The 16,183-nt window shown below is 36.7% G+C and overlaps 1 protein-coding gene across 2 annotated transcripts in view; it reads left to right on the forward strand.

Annotated features, from left to right (window-relative positions):
* The window catches only part of ppp2r3a (protein phosphatase 2, regulatory subunit B'', alpha), a 56,969-nt gene that overhangs the window by 15,713 nt on the left and 25,073 nt on the right, over positions 1-16,183 (forward strand). The gene's annotated exons all lie outside the window — the stretch shown is intronic.

The raw sequence follows: 16,183 nt of genomic DNA on the forward strand, positions 1-16,183 counted from the left end.
TCCTTTCCTTTCTGTCTCTCTAAGCATGATGGACTTCCTCTGTTTCGCAGTCGGAATATCTCCTTTTGCTAAAACCCAGTCTTAATCCCAAACAGTGCAGTGTGTCATAGGGAGAAAGAGAGCTGAAATGATGGGAAGCTTTTAAAGACTGAAACGAATGACTGATGCTTTTGAAATGAGCCAGTATTTCCTAAAAGAAGATGAAATCTCTGGACTTAACTTGACACAAAGGCCCAAGGCCTTTTTGAATAGATCACTTTAACTAGAAGTTCCCCTCTTGACTTTATAATGAGGCTTTTTGGAAAGCTTCTCTGTAGTTGCAAACTGAGGGGTGGAGACTGAGCGAGAATCGAAGCCAGTTTCCCAGAGGTTTACTGACTCCTGACTTCAAAGGCTAAAACAGTCACATTGTAACTGTTGCTCAAAGAGCCAAATCCTGAGGGATCAGAAGTATGCGTTTGTGAATATGCATTTCCAGTAGTGAGAAATTACACCTCAAGACTGTTAATGTTTAAGGGAAAATGTGTAGAGTGTATACTTTTGGTTTCTGTTTACATGATCTTGAATACAAAGAAATATATATAAATATATATATTTTGCCTGATTAATTTGCTTTTTTATACTTCTACAACTCAGAAGTAGACACAACTTCAGCTGTGAGGTCGAGTCTTCTCCTCGATTTCAAGTGTTCAAAATTCATTTTCAAACTTCTTATTTTATTTATTTGTAAATATTCACGCTCTTTTCAGTACTTGCAGCTTTGGTCCATGAACTTGTGCGGGCGGTTTATGTGGGGTTTGCAGACCTCTCTTGCAACAAACTGTGCAAGTGTAGGTGTCAGTGTGTGCTTGTGCCTTTCGTACAGTCCACTACTGTGTCTGCGTGTGCTTGCATACGTGTAACAGCAAACAGATGTGAAGCATGCACTTGGAAGACTTGGCAGTATACTCACAGGATGACTGTGTGTCTGCCTCCAGTGTCTGTCTGGAGCTTAGGAACACTGACTGGAAATTTCGGAATCATAGTTCTCACTGCCTGTTCATGTTATATGGAAAGGTAACACGGACTCATTTACATTTATAGCATTTACTGGTAGCTAATATTTTGGGAAAGACAGGCATACGCCTACTTGACATATTACATTTACTGCCTTCTCGACTTTTTTGGGAATGTGCGCACACACTTGTATATGTTGAAGCACTGAGGCATAAACCAATAACACGTCTCAGTAGTCTTGCATGAGGAGAGGACTTGACTTAGCTGTTAGAGACATTTGCTACTTGTGTGTGCTGCACTACTCCAGATAAGGGAGGGTTAACAAGTCTTTAGTGTGGTTAGTCGTTCTCTGACCTACCTTACGCAGCAGCCACACACTGCAAAGCATTTCATTCCTCATAGTGATTCCAAGTAGTGATGACGCTCACTTCATACTCTTTGAAGTTTATATTTCAGTCCTTCTTTTTGTAGGTTTTATTGCCAATTAAAAGCAGTAGACACATCAAATTATGTTAAGAATTTAATGATAAAATCTATTGATGTAATTCATAAATAATTGGTAGAAAAGTGCAATAAAGTACTGCACGTGCAACCTCTGGTGTTACACGTTACATATTCACATTTTAGTCTGTGGTTGGTTAATCATCACAGCTTTAAGTTTCACAGAGACTAGAAGGCTTCTTCCTTTGGGGAATGTGAGGTCTCTATATATAATTTAATCTTAGTGTCCTAGTTGCTGGAAGATCGGTCAAGGAGATCATTAAAATGATTAGGATTCATCCGTTGCCTATGATTATCCACAGCCCTGCTGAAAGACTCTTGGATGGGTAGGATGGACCAGCACTGACAGTTCAGTCGGGGATTCAAGTGTGTTACGCCAGTAAATGCTAATGTAGCCTCTAGCTGCTCCCTCAAGCGAGGGGCTACAGAGGTCTGGTAAGCTCACACCTTTCTCCATACCCCGTCTAATTCTGAATTCAATTAAAAATCCTGTCTGTCACTTTCAGAGCTGTACATGCTGGTGCTACATTTTACTGCATGTTACCTAGTTACTACAGCTCTATTGTGGTACAGTGCTCTGAGAAAGGTTTGCAGGGGGTTTATCTTTATAGACTTGAAAATAGAGTTGGTGAGCTTTTGAGGTCGGTAACTCACTCCTACTTCACTTAAAAGAATCAGCTCAAGAGAAGCTAATTTAAACTTTGTATGTATATATTTTTTGCATTAGCTTTTTGTCTGCAATTTAATGTTGTTTTTATATCTTTTTTTTTTTTTGTCTAAAAAGATCTGCAAATCAACTTTTTATCTGAGCTCACTAAGCTCATGACTTGACACAGTCGCTTGCTGATGATCCACCGAGGCTATTCTATAATTGACATCACTGTTGGCAGGCAATGTGACTGTGTGCGTGACTGCGTTGCCGGGCTGTTGGTCAGCGTGTAAGTATGATGAATTGTGACAGTAGTCACTGTGATGATACAGGCTTTAAGCCAGTTAGAGCCATAGTAACAGGACAGCGTTCCCACTTTGCCTTTGAACTGCTGCTATGCTGCTATAATGAGGGAATTTTCTTTTCTGAGCCTAACCCAAGGGAGGTTTTGTGTGTGTGTGTGTGTGTGTGTGTGCATGTGAGTCACACATGCTGTAGCCATTGTCTTTATGTCTTGCTGGCCCATAACCAGAAGCTTTGTTGTTTTCTTCAGCCTCCAGGTGACAGTAAGAAACAGGAAGAGTGTGTGTGAGTTGCCCTTGGTGCTGAACTTTTCTCATGTACCGAGTAGTCTCACATGAAATGACCTCAACTTTGTGAGCCTTTCCCTGCAAGACTGGGTAGCCTCTCAAAAAATTGTGTTTGTGAACACTTGTATGTCTGTGTGTGTGTGTATGTGTGCGTGAGGACAGCAGAGGCAGGTAGCGTCCCTCCTTAGCTCTATGTTAAGTCCTGGTTTGACATTATTGAGGTATAATGAGCCATACTCAAGTCAGCTCATGTAGTAAATCTTTGCTTATTGTGCAGCCATATCACAACTAGATGTGCACACACCTACGCACACATGCGTGCGCACACACACACACACACACACACACACACACACACACACACACACACACACACACACACACACACACACTATTGATACACATAAATGCAGTCTGCAGCTATATTTGGAAGACAGGAAAATAGCGCTCTCAGCCTCTCCTTTTCTTATGTTTACTCTGAATCTTTGGTGTGACCAAACCCAGTTTTCTAAACTGGTTGGACAAACAAGCTCATTGTGTGTTATTATATTATCTTTGTGTGTTTTCTTTGTGTGGGTGGGTGGGTGGGTGTTGGGGTTTTATTCTCTGTTCCTATTCTGCTTCAACCTTCTTGCTTTGACGCACAGTTTTAGCCTCTTTTACTTATTTGTTTATTTGTTTACTCACAACCTGAAAGAAAATCACAGTACTTATAACATTAATTTTCCTTGAAAGTAAAGAAATGTTTATGTAACTTTGAGGAAATGATCTAATGAAAAGCAAAAATGTGATACATGCTTATATTTTGCAATTTCTACTGATAATTGCCAAAAATTGCAAATAAAAGTGGCAAAAATTATTTTTTTAATCTTCATTTTGAATGAATGTGCAGTATATGTCCCTCTATGTGTTTCTCTCTGCATAAATGGAAATACAGTTAATATGTCCAGTCAGTTTTCACCCTCTAAAATGGGGGTCTATGTAGAAAAATGGATGCTATTCGTAAACAGTTTTTGTAAAAAAAAAAACCCTGAATTACAGCTTAAAGTTTGCATTTCAATCACATCTTGATTGTTTAATGTAAAACCCACTGTGGTGCCGTTTATGCCCAGCATGATTCAAACTGAGTTGTATATTTATACCGTGGCAAATGCAATGTACAGTAAAGGAGGAGCTGCTTCTGAAGTCTAGACCTAAACCCTGAGCTTTGCCTCAGCAGCTCAACCACATGCTCAGATAAAGCCAGATTCCAGCCGGCACGTGTATCCACTTGGCATCCACTGAGGGTTCAGGGGTAAGTGAATGAAAAGCCCTGCTGCTAGTGTGCAGCTTCCAAGCAGATGAAATAAAATATCAAGTAAGGCCCCAGAAAAACATGAAGGAAGAGTGGAAAGAAATGGAAAGATACTTTAGATTTTGAGGTTTATCTTTAAGGACTTTGAAGGATAGATAAAACTAAAGAGATGTTTATATGACAGGTAAAGGAGAAGGAGAGAGAAGAAAGTGGAGATAGTAAGCAGTTGCTGGGAAGAAAAAGGGAAAGAACATTTTTATGTAGATGTGAATGACGATTTTAAATATTTATATGGATTTAAATGCATAAAAATGGCCTTGTTTCTGCTTGATGCACTTACGTACAGAAAAACTCACAAACATGCGCTCTTGAGATGAAAAGGCATTCGGAGGGGTCACATACACAAACATGACTCCAAGAATAGACTCTAAACACTAGGGAAGAAAATAACCTGGTAACAGCGAATGTGGCGTGTGTGTGTGGCCGTGTGTGGCCGTGTGTCTGTGTGTCTGAGACACATTTGGATTTTTTTATGTGTGTTTGTGCCAAAACACTTATTTTTAGGGTTAATTGCTTATAAAAGAGCAGTTCAGTTGCTTTGGTCCTACTTTCATCTCCAGCTGTAATGAATCCTGTAAGCTGTTTAATATCTGTTAATTCTTCATGTAGTGTCTTTATTGCTCCCACTACATGCACTCATTTCTTTTCTCTGTCTGTTGAGGTTTTGCATAACCGCTGGTTTAATAGAAAGGAGGGAGAAGGGTTGAGAGAGAGGTGAAGAGAGTCCAGTTTTATAGTCTCGCCTGTGTGTCGGGTTGTAAATACCCCCCCTAACAGGCTTAAAGTGACAGCTTGCCACTTGGTGCTGGATTCTGGTGGTGCTGAAAATGTGCAGCTAAACACTTTTTGGCACACCATAGATGTGGAAAAACAGCTGGACGTTACATCTTTGTGGAGGATTTACTGTAAGTCTGAAGATTTTTTTTTTTTTATTAATCCAAAGAACAGCAGTCCCTTTAGCTAATAGGTCAGTTTATTAATGACTCTTATGTAGAGCGGTGAGTCAGGGTCCTACCGGCTGACATAATCCACTAAAGGATAAATTAGAGGATCGTTTATATAATTTATACCACATTTGCCTTCTAAGTATGCATCATGGAAATCTTGATTATAGGTTTGGTAAAGTATTGTGAGGTGTGTTTAAAAAGGAAACCTTAGCCATCCTATTCAAGCCAAAGACTCATTTGAGTTTTCATCTTGGGCTCATAGTATTTGGAAGGCTTCACAGTAAGATCCCAAATTCCCTTCAGACATATAATTTATACATTTTTAGAAAATTAGACTACATCATAATTTAATTATTTATTTATGTATTTAATTACTAATGTGTCTGAAGGTTCTTTCTACAGAGTTGGTCACTTACTAAATGGTGAATAACTTTAAACAAATGAAACAATGCCTATACAGAATAATGAAAATGGGAGAATCGAGGTGCTCCTTTCTCACATGTAGCGCAGTGCAGGAGAAAGTCCACATCCGATGCGATCTCACCATTGGGAATGCTCTGTTTGATTTAAGAGAGGGTATTAGCCGGCTAGCACAGGAGACATATTGGCCACTCGCTCGATGTGAATTCACTAGACAGTTCCCATGGGCACAATCGGGCATTGTGCATGCTTTTTACTCTAGAGCGGACATAGCAAAGACCGAGTTCCACAACTTCAACAGTTTTAGTTGTAGTCATACTTTAACTAATGGCAGTCATCAGTTCTGGCTCAAAGTGACTTGTTGAAATGTTGGTCTTGCCGAATGGTTGACGAACATGGGTTGTACCACTAAGTCCTGATTTAGATGTGGGGTTTTCTGTGTGTGTGTATTGGTGTGCATATAGCGAGATGAGGAGGGGTGAGTCACCGGTGGTTCGGAACACGATGACTCCTCGCTGACTCGTGACGTCGGGGTTGTGGCGACAGGGGTTTGCGGTTAGAAACCCTAATCTGCTCCTCATATGACCCTCTGACGGACAGGGACAGCAGTCAACACACACATACACACACATAAGCGCACATACCTACACACATAGACAACCCTCAGACTAGTTAGTCTAGCTCTGGCTCTTCAGTCTAAACATGCACTTATATGGATTTCTGTTAAAATCTGGAGATCTCTACTCTTTCTGTCATTATAAACACAGTCGTGCTGCCTGCTTGCATCGGCCTAGACAAGCACACAAATGTCTGAAAGACATTATGTTTGGACATCCAGAAGATGTCTTGAGGATAGTGAGAACGAATCGTTTTTTTATGTCTGCCTGTGAAATTATATATACTTTACACCACTGATTTTATGCCTTTAAGATCCTTCTTTTGCAGACTCTACTATATTTCTGTGAAAGCCACAATGAGAGATGTGAACTCTGTAAGGCTTTTTAAAGAGATTTGCATTTAATATTTTGTGATTTTTAAAAAGCCGTGGGGTGAGCTTTAAAATGAATGACCTCCCTCTTCTAAGAACGTATTTAGTGAAAACATAAATTTTTTGTTTCATTCGCTAATAAATCCACATTTTTGAAAGCCAACTGATTTCAGTGGATTAGAACATCTATATCATCTGATAGTGTATTACTGCTAAGTTTTAGGTGAATATAAAAGAGAAGACACTTATGTAAAGGGGGGAAATAAAGTCATACCTCTTGCCTCTCCCTGAAGGCTGGTTTTATGTGGTTTGTAGCTTTGATTTGGACTCTATTGCCTTTTGTTCACTGAATAATGGCGAAAACGATTGGAAATCAAATACCTGGCAGGATTTGAAAATCTGCTTTTGCCTCTCCCTCACTTTCTCCTCTCTCGAGTCTGATTCACACTCAATGTGTGTGCTTATGTACAAACATGTCATTTCAGAAGCGCTAAAGGCACACCTTTCCAAAACACACCTATGACTCTAAGGCTATACTCAGCAATGGGTGATGCTGACCTCGTCACAATTAGCCAGTTCGCAGTTTAAGCTTTGGACTCTCATATGATGGTTTTGAGCTGTGTGTGCCTGCTGTGGCTTATTTGGAGAGATTTGGTGATTGTGTTGTTGTTGAATGATATCTGTTATTGTAGAAACACTCTGGTATTTGGGGAATGTCTGAGTTCAGATGTTTCTTGAACAAGAAATTTATATCCAGCGTTGGAGTCTGGGAATTGGCTTGGGACTGGCTCCATGATGTGTAGTTTTGGGCTGCTCCAAATATGTATGAACACTCAGCACCTCTTAATGACTGGCTATTTTTGTAGTGGTCTAGCTTTGATAATTCTTTACTGCATAGTAACACAGTCTCCATCAAGGTCAGCTAAAGCCTCCGTAAGCAAATAAAGATTGTTTGAGGCCGGTTAACTGTTCATAACAACTTCCTGAACACAGAATATTCATGTTGGATATCCTTCAGCCAGTACAAGAGTACTGAGTTTAACTATAAACATTTAAACACTGACACTGAATTTGAAAACTTGATATATTTGGTATATATAAAACTATTTTTTGGACCATTTGGGCTCTAAAAAGTTAAAAAGTTGCAAACTGAAATAACTAAATATGTTCACTAAGTGTTGCTTAACAAATTTTTGTGACACATAATAACCTGAAAAACTGCAGTGCAAATGTATTTTGGCGTTACATTCACTGGCAACGTTTCAAAGCTTTACAAAAGAAAGAAGGAAAAAAGGGACATAGACAAAAGGAAAAAGGAGAAAAAAGCAAAAACAGTGATCCAGCTGTGTGTGAGATTGTAATAAACAAACTACTTCACTTGGATGCTGTTTTCCCACTTTACACCAGCACTCCTACACAGATGGAATGAATTTGGTTTGAGAAGTCGCTTCATGTGTAAGGAATAAGCCAGAGATACATTACAGTGTGTTGTGTATTACTGTATTATTATTATTATTATTGTTAGTAATAAGGTTAAAATGTGCGGTTTGGTTATCATATATTCATCTTTTAAGTAAGTGATTTTAAGTCCTGTTGCTCCAAACACAAAACCTTTTCCTTTTCATATTATTTCCTTTGGTTTGTGTGTGATTGATGTTTGTGTTCAGCTGCCAGATTTCTTGTTGGAAGTAGGTGGTGTAAGCTAGTCGCCTTTGGGTCTTGGGCTGCAGGTGGCAGCAGGAATAAACTGACAACTAGTGAAATCCAGGTCAGCTGTCTTGGCACATTACATTAGATTTATTTATGTGTCCTTTGTCTTTTTAGCCAGCGTGTGTGTGTGCATGCCTAATGTCTGATTTATGTGACTCCTTGTGCATTAGCAAAATCCAGCCAAAAGCATGACATCACTACAAATGTGTTTGTTAAATAAGTGGCTATACAAGGACTGGGTCATTATGGGCTGCAGGCAAGGCATAATGGACAGGTGCGTGTGTGCGTGTGTGGGTGGGTGTGTTGACTGGGGTCTATGTGCATTTATGCGTGGATGTATTTGTTTGTTTGCATCTATTTTACACAGGTGTATTTGATTGTGTTTGTTGGTATCTGCAGTTTTTGGTGTTTTGAAGCTGATGCCAGCTTTCATCATCATCTTCTCATGTTGAATATTTACAGCTTGTTTTTTCTGCCCTCTGCAGTGGAACAGTAGGGTGTTCTTGTGTGTGTGTGTGTGTTTGTGTGAGAGAGAGATCAAGACTGTGTGTCTTAGCCTTATAAGGTCAAGCTGTTTTAACCAGGAAACATGTAAGGATAAGAGAAGATGTGAGTCACCGTTTTCCTTCATCTGCTCAGAAGCACAAAAACATCCTCTCCTCTGCCCTCAACACCTTCCCTAAGGGGCTATACAGTGAGTGTGTGTGTGTCCGCGTGTCCTGGGGTCCTAGTCATTTCTGTTCTGTTCCTAATGAGGTGTCAAGCTATTCACATATCCCCCTTTCATGAGAGATGTGAAAAGGGCCGGGGCAACAGCCGGTGCAGCACTGGAGGTGTAGAACTGAGGAGCGCTTGTGGCATTTCACTCTGTAAAGAGTCAGTGGAAGACTGGAGTGGAGTAAACCTTGCAGTAGTGTTGGACTTGATTGAGTATTTATCTCCTTAGTTGTATATGGTGCATTGATCAGAAAAAAAAAAGTTACGTTTCAAATAATGTTATTCAGATAATTTATGTATTATTTAATGAATATTAGAATAACTAATGTCTTAAGTAAATCAGATTGTATGAATCTATGTACCTATGTGCGTGCTTCTATAAGGAACTGGCCAAAATCTTGTCTTTAGGGGTCTCAGACAATCAGCAATGACTCTGCAGAGAAAACTATCCAACCCTTACATGTTCGTTACATCTTATTTAAGCTGCATTAACTACAAAAAATGTGCTTCACAAAAGAAAGATGCTGGAGTACATACTGCCATGATATTATTCAAACCTATGAGTCAGTTGGTTATTGAACAGCTAATATTTGCTATTTCATTCTCATACCAGGACTTAAAGCTGTGCATCTATGGTAAGACTTCCAAGTAAGACCTTCTCGCAGCCTTCCATTCTCTTACCTGCTTATCCCATTCAGGGTGGTAAGGGGTGGCTGGAGCCTATCCCAGCTCTTACTGGGTGTGGGTTTATTCAAGGGTCTTTACCTTACAATATAAAGTGACTTTAGGCAGCTGTTGGGATCCAACAAATCCAGAAATCCCTTCAGTTGATCCATCTACTGTTCACTGAAACTTAATCAGAAATGGTCTCAGTGTAGGGGTGGCTACCAAAAAGCCATTCTTAAGAAAGGGAAATGGGGAGAAAAGGTGGAGGTATGCCAAATTACGCAAGAACTGGACTGAAAATAAGTGGCAACAGGTCTTATGGAGTGAAAGAGAGTGAGAATTTTTTTTGTTTGAATCATTAATATTTGCAGAGGAGTTCAGGAAAGAGGTAAAACAGCGAGTGTCTGCAGCCATCTGTAAAACACTGTGGAGGCTGTGTCATGTCTGCATGCCAATGGTGTTGAAGATCTTGTCAAAGTTGGTGGAATTGTGAATGCAGAAACATATCATCAGATTTTAATCCAGCATGCAAAACCATCTGGAAAGCATCTGATTGGCAGTGGATTCATTTTTCAGCACGAGTTATCCCAAACACACTGCTAATGAGGTAAAAGCATACCTTGGTAGAAAACAGTGGAGAACAAAAAGTCATCGATCGGCCTCCCCAGAGCCCCGAACTCAACATTACTGAAGGAATCGGCTATAATCTTAATAAAGAACAGAACAAAAGACAGCCAACATCCATAGAAGAAATTTTCTTCGAGATGCCTGGAGAACTATTTCTGAAAACTATGTGAAGCAATTACAAGAAAGCTACCTTTTTTTCCTTGGAAAATATAAAGCAATGAGGGGTCACTCAAGTTTTGCACAGTAGTATTCTCTAGACCTATCTACTTTTTTCCTCAGTCTTGCTCCTTGTCTACACAAGCAAACATTATATATATATAGTAGATACACTACAGAGTGGTGAAAAAAGTTATCTCGGTAAATATTTGGTCCACAAACGTCCTTAGAATTTGTTGCCTAGTAGGACAAAGTAATAGAAAAATTAATCAACTTTTGTCATATTATTAAGATGAATGGCATCATGCAACTATAAACCAAAGTATAACCAAACTATAAGCCTGTCTTTGTGCTACATTTCCGCTCCCCGTTGAGAAAAAATATGCCTTCACAGTGTAAACTCCCCCTACCTGAACCTGAACAGGACCTTCTTGCATGCAGCTTCTTTTCAGCTCTAGCTGCTGTTTTGACCTGTAAAAACCAATGCTATTATTCTGGGACATGCTGTATCAAGCCTGCAGATGCAGTTTCATATTGACAGCTGTATGTGCGTGTTTGTTTTTATGTCTAGAGTGCAGTGATTTGTGCTGTAAGCCTGGTTCTCATCCAGACAATAATTTCGGCAGACATAACAAGAGAACCATCAAGTCTCTGCCAGATAGCACATACCACTTTACTCCTTCAAATTAATTATATACAATGTTGAAAATGAACACATGCTCTTTTTACATGGTTCCTTTTCCATTTTCTCCTTTAAGAGCCTTAACTGCGTTGAGCCAAGTGTAGGAGCGTTAGAAAATTTCACAAACTTTCTACACAAATTAAAAAGCACGTCTGTGTTTGTCTGAGTAATACATAAATGTATGAAAACACTATCTTTTATTTATTCTTTATACAATTTAAACAAGCAGATATATTGTTTCTAACTTGAGGGCTTTGGATGCAAATACCTTAACTGTCCCTCAATCATTTATTGTCTCAGATATCCTCTGATTCTTCCCCTGAGTTTTGGCTTGTTTACAGACATCTGGTTTACATAGTATATCTTTTTTTTTTTTTTTTTTTTTTACAGCGACGAACTGGATCTTTTATTCTTTTCCCCCCCTGCTCTAGACCATCAAAACACCAGCTTTTCTCAAGCTAATGGTCTTATGCTTCTGGCATAATCAGCAGAAATCTCCTGCTGTGTTTTTATATATATATATATATATATATATATATATATATATATATATATATATATATATATATATATATATATATATATATATATATATATATATATATATATATATATATATATATATATATATATATATATATATATATATATATATATATATATATATATATATATATATATATATATATATATATATATATATATATATATATATATATATATATATATATATATATATATATATATATATATATATATATATATATATATATATATATATATATATATATATATATATATATATATATATATATATATATATATATATATATATATATATATATATATATATATATATATATATATATATATATATATATATATATATATATATATATATATATATATATATATATATATATATATATATATATATATATATATATATATATATATATATATATATATATATATATATATATATATATATATATATATATATATATATATATATATATATATATATATATATATATATATATATATATATATATATATATATATATATATATATATATATATATATATATATATATATATATATATATATATATATATATATATATATATATATATATATATATATGTATATATATATATATATATATATATATATATATATATATATATATATATATATATATATATATATATATATATATATATATATATATATATATATATATATATATATATATATATATATATATATATATATATATATATATATATATATATATATATATATATATATATATATATATATATATATATATATATATATATATATATATATATATATATATATATATATATATATATATATATATATATATATATATATATATATATATATATATATATATATATATATATATATATATATATATATATATATATATATATATATATATATATATATATATATATATATATATATATATATATATATATATATATATATATATATATATATATATATATATATATATATATATATATATATATATGTCACATTTAAAACATGCAGTATAAATTATTTTTATCTTATAAGTGTTACTTTAGATTTTCCCAAAGAGTTTAAAGTTTGTTTCAACTTTACTCCTTCAAATTAATTATATACAATGTTACATGATTAGTATATTTTCTAATTCTAAAATCTTCCTTTACTCTCAGTCCCATTCTTTGCAGCTGACACTGAAAATGATAACTGAAAATGTAGCCAAGACTTTACATGCGCACTGCTGTCTGCCAGAGTATCTATCTGTCCACGCCTTTGTGCTTTTGCCAGAACATTACAGTTCATTACAGTTCAACAGTTGACTGACGCAAAGCTGATGAACAAATGTGGATACAGAATAAGTTTGATTCTCTTTTCAAAGACATGACTCTGTAATTTGTGTGTGCGCATTCAAAGAGTTAGAGTAAATAATTTATGTGAGGATTACAGAGGGAGGCAAAGAAGTGGGTCAGAACTGCATTTAGTTCATTAGACATTTGCAAAGATCAGAGAGTGAGTGAAATAGATGGAGACAGAAATTATAAAACAGGGAGTGGAGCAAGGGGGGGGTTTAAAACTGACACTTTAAACAATTTATCACATGTATTTATGCATGTGTTTGTCATCTTTGCATCTTTGTGTGTTTGTTTCTGTGTATCTCATAGGAAAGTTATATTTTAAAAATTCCAGTAACTCCTCTTTATTAGGCAACTGTTGTTCCTCATGGGGCAGAAGTCAGTACCCACACTAATCTGTCTCTCTCTCTTGTGTTTAGTATGAGTGTGGCATACCAGAGGTCTGTTCTCGCTGTGTGATCTCAATAACAACACTGAAATTGTTCCTCAGGATGTGTGTGTGTGTTTGTGTGCATGTGCAGTGAGTTGGTTCATATATAGAGGGAAAGTTAAGATATATATATATATAGTCCAACTCTCTGGGGGAATGTTCTCATCCACAAAGACCCGCTCCCCCATGAGGGCCCCTTCTGGGCCTATTGCTGTGACAGCCACTGACAGCACATGCACCCACACAGACAGAAAACAGTGGTATATTACACATGGGATAACAAATGAACTCAACTTCTTTCTGGCCATGTTTATGATACACACGTGCATAGACATGTATTGGGGGGCTGGATTAGAGAGTGTGACAAGAGATTTAATGCTTCCTTGTGAAGGTCAAGTTGAAAAAATAACTGTGTTAGGTGGAAGAAGGAGATGGGAGGAAGTGCCAAAGAAAGGAAGAGAGGAGAATGGGAGAGGGAAAAGTGGAAAGAGGCAAAAGGTTGCCACAAACATAAGGACTGCAGTTCATTCATTTCTACTTGTTGTGCTTTTTAATGCATAGGCCAAACAAACACAACAATGAAATCTCAGAAAACTTAAACTTGAGGTTTGTTCTTACTCTCGACTGAAAACATCATCCGGACTAAAATATTGCTCTATTTATAGATTTAGCATGGAAAAATAAAGCACCTACTTGCATTTGGAGTGGGTAGGTTAATATTTTGTTATCTTGTTTTTTTTTCCCCCCCCCCTCAAAATATTCAAGACACTTTAAAAACAAACCCCCACTTTTCCTGCACAGATTTTGGCTTGTTGATTCTGAGCTGGAAGCTGGTAGTGTACCTCTGTGCATTCTCTGCTAACTTGCCTCTAAAATATGTGCGGGAGAAAAAAATATTTAGCTAGTGCTAAATCAGAGCAGGCCTTGAGAAAACTAACACAGAGTGTGTGTGTGTGTGTGTGTGTCTGTGTGTGTGTGAATCCTCTTTTTCTGAAATATGTGTCAGTGAGGCATGTGAGGACACTTGTGGGTGGGTGTATTCACATCCATGTATGTGTGCGCGTAGGCTGGTCAGTGTTATAAACACCAGCGGAGTTTGTTTACATGCTCAGTATCAGTTTGGGAAGCTGTCATTTACCAAGCTATACACACAGATATTTAACAGTGTGCACAGTAAGGAGTGTGAGTGGACATGTTTGTGTGTGGGCGTGTGGGCGTGTGTGTGTGTGTGCGATTGTCATCCTGTAATCATGTTTTTCTAACTGACTGTCCACATTTCAAGAGCAGCTTGCCAGGAAATGTAACTTCCTGCCCAAGAGACTGATTCAGCAGCATCCAGCTGTTGCATGTGTTTGGTTAGAAACACAGGAGAGAAAACGCAAGACAGAGGTGTGTGTGCGTGTATATGTGTGTCTGTGTGTGTGTGTGGAAAGGGGTGGAAGGGGACTGCCTGTTTTGTTTTTGTTTTTCCCATACAGTTTCTTAATTGTTGTTTACCCAGACACCAAACCCCCCCACCCCCACTCTCCCCTACGCAGAAGCCCACCTCCTCTTTCAGTTGTTTTTTTTTTTTTGACAGATTTAAGTAGGAAACTCCATCTCCTTAAGAACCCACTAAATATCATGTGTCTGCACACTCAGGCTAAGTTATTCTAACCTTTCTGTACTTTTCCCCTCCTGTGGTCATTCTGAAAATCTTGAATCCCACAAGTATGCAGTCCTGAATTCATAAACTTGCCTTTCTGTGTTTGAGTTTTGAGACACTGTTTTCATGTATGCTACGAATGCTTGTGGTTGTGACTGCAGTAGCACTATACTACTATTAAATTTTATGTCTGGACCATACAATATGTATGGGTACATATGTGTAAGATGCCATGCCTCTAAGCAATGTTCTTCTAGCACGGGAAAGAAAATGGAGAAGTAGAAATTTGTGCATTAAATACAGAAACTAAAACTAGAAAAGAGGAATGTAGAAAATTGAGTGGAGAGACAGAAGAGCTGGGTCTTCACATGCCAAGTTATTTTCACTCTTGTGCATAGTCTTCAAATGATTTTACCAATCAGCCTTGTTTGCCATCCTACTATGCAGTATGTTTGCTTTCTGAGACTGGTATTTATTGCTTGACTTCCTTTACTGTACAGATCAATGTCTCCAGTAGCTCTCAGTAGTTTAGAAATGCAGAGATGAGCTGAGTTGTTTTTTTATAAGAAATGTTCCCGAGCCCATATGTTGAATATGAAGCAGGAAAACAATTGAAAATGGAGAACATCCCATTTTCAGGTGGATGATGAAATGAATGATGAAATGAACATATATAAAATAAACATTTTTAAAAACATATAAGTGTTAATAGTTTCTGTATGTGTGACCATGTTCATGCAAACTTTTGCTCATATTAAGGAGAAGAACTGGTGCATACAGAGATATGTGTGGATGTATACATGCATAATTAAGATTACCAAGATATGTATCTTAGTTTAAAGATTTCAACCTTTGTTATTTTTTTCACTGTAAGGTTTAAATAAACAGTTATATTCACTATCATTCTGTCCTGTTTTTTTTCATTTTAAACTCCTTATTAATTGTAAATATCCTCTGGATACGTCTTTATTTCCTTGACAAACATGCAATTTGTGCCCAAGAATGGAGAAAAACAGCAATGGAAACATGAAAGCGCCAGGTGTTTTCTCCCCCCTCCAACACCTGCTTCTCTTTAGCTGAGTTGTGATTTCTCAGCAGGGTCATAGTAAACTCTTTGTTGATCTTCTCTGACGAAACAGGGAGTCACGACTGTCTGCTTTAACATTCTGCCCTACTTTTAACTTGGAA

The sequence above is a fragment of the Oreochromis aureus genome, linkage group 19 (genome assembly GCF_013358895.1).
Source record: "Oreochromis aureus strain Israel breed Guangdong linkage group 19, ZZ_aureus, whole genome shotgun sequence".
NCBI classification, from domain to species: domain Eukaryota; kingdom Metazoa; phylum Chordata; class Actinopteri; order Cichliformes; family Cichlidae; genus Oreochromis; species Oreochromis aureus.